The sequence below is a fragment of the Galeopterus variegatus genome, unplaced genomic scaffold, assembly GCF_000696425.1.
Source record: "Galeopterus variegatus unplaced genomic scaffold, G_variegatus-3.0.2 Scaffold10552, whole genome shotgun sequence".
Lineage (NCBI taxonomy): Eukaryota > Metazoa > Chordata > Mammalia > Dermoptera > Cynocephalidae > Galeopterus > Galeopterus variegatus.
This window is the reverse complement of record NW_007736663.1, coordinates 46,740-48,400: the sequence shown is the minus strand read 5'-3', so window position 1 is coordinate 48,400 and position 1,661 is coordinate 46,740. Positions and strand designations below refer to the sequence as shown.

The 1,661-nt window shown below is 42.7% G+C and overlaps 1 protein-coding gene across 1 annotated transcript in view; it reads left to right on the top strand.

Moving 5' to 3' along the window:
* Positions 1–253: 253 nt before the first annotated feature.
* RNASE10 (ribonuclease, RNase A family, 10 (non-active)) overlaps positions 254–1,661 on the top strand; it is a 15,064-nt gene continuing 13,656 nt past the window's right edge. Inside the window, exon 1 of the mRNA XM_008594315.1 lies at positions 254–328. The gene's annotated coding sequence lies outside the window, so the exon portion shown is untranslated. The remainder of the gene's footprint in view (positions 329–1,661) is intronic.

Sequence of the window (1,661 nt, the reverse complement as noted above, 5' to 3'; positions counted from 1 at the left end):
GAGCAGCTGCCAGCAGAGTAAACATGCTCTATTTTTAGATGCAAGCTCTGCCAGCCAGCTCTTCTTCACGAACTGAAGAAAACACAATAGCAACAAAACTAAAAAGATACATTGGTGCACATGTGTACTAACTCCACCCACACACAACTTGTTTACGAGAAATGGGGCTGCTTGACCCCCAACCAGACCTGAGCCAGGGAACCTGACTAAATTATCCTATTTTCCCCACAACACCTGTTCTGTGCTAACTTCTGTGCCAGTGTCTGCCAACCCAGGAGAACTTGGTCTCTAATCTCAAGAAAGTTCAGAAAAGGCAAGTTTTTCCTTGGTGAGTCATTCCTTTTCTTGGCTCTGTAACCTGTCCTTTAGCAGAATCATGCCAATAGGACTGGCTTGTCAATCTGGTGCTCTTACCAGGGCGTATATATGGGCTTTGCATGAAAAAAGCCTCTGCTCTTTGGATCACTAAATTGCCTTGACTGTAATTGTTGTTACCTGACTACAGCACCAGACAGTTTCATTAAGAGAAAGCAAGCCTTTTCACTCTGAAATTTTGCTGTTCCTCCCATGGGAGGATTCTTTGTGTAGGGTAAATATCTGATTTGCAAATTCAGGGGCACCTGTGACTTTGACCTAGTTGGGTTTTTCTTTTTCTTTTTTTTTTTTTTTCATGTTGTTAAATAAAAATTATCAGAGACTATTGTTTTGGACTAAGTTCCTGCACTAGACCTCAACAGACCAGACAAGAAAATCAAAATGGAGTCACCCCTGCTAAGTTCCATGTCACTTAGGTTGTAGTCTGGCCTTCCAAGAGGTTGGGAGAAAGAGATAATGGCCAATTTCCCCACAGGCAAGTTGACTTCTTCAATAGATAGGATCATGAAGTTTCCTCTGCTTTAATTCTTACACAAAAGAGCCTGAAGTAACCCGATGTTCACTAATAGGTTATTCTCCTATTGTTCTGTCTCCCTGTCCACACCTTACAAGGAATGTAACTTAGAAGCGCCCAATCTGCTTTTTACTCTTTATTTCAACTTTCTCCAGCCTTTTCTGTCTATAGGGCTCTTATAATAGACTTCGGAGCACTTCCTGGAATCCGTTGGATGGGTTTACCGGTCCATCCTCATATGTGGCTCCAAATAAACATTATAAAATTATTTCTCTCTTGACAGCCTTAATTTCAGTCAACAATAAGTTTGTTGGTTCTCCTTTCAAGATTGTTCCTAGGTGTCAAAATGTAAAAATGTAAAAATGGAGGTCTGTGAGCGCATTTTTCTTTTTCTCCTTTTTTTAGGTCTGTGAGCTAAGTTTTCTCTTTCTTGTTTTTTTCGGTGACTGGTGAGTACGGAGATCCGAACCCTTGATCTTGGTACGATAACACTGTGCTTTAACCTGCTGAGCTAACCAGCCAGCCCCCTGTGAGCTAATTTTAACATCTCAGAAATCTTACTAGAGACCACACACTTTGGCCAGTTCCAGTCGGTGGTGGTAAGTAACAAGAGGATCCAGGCAAAGGGTTTGAGGCAAGCTTTAATGGAACCCCTCTCAGGCCAGGTTCCCCAGCCTGCAAGGGAATGAGGTTGGAGAAGTCATGCCCAGGGTGGATACAAGCAGGTATTTATGGGGGGGGGGGGGTCTGGTGGGGGGTTTTTTTGTTTTTT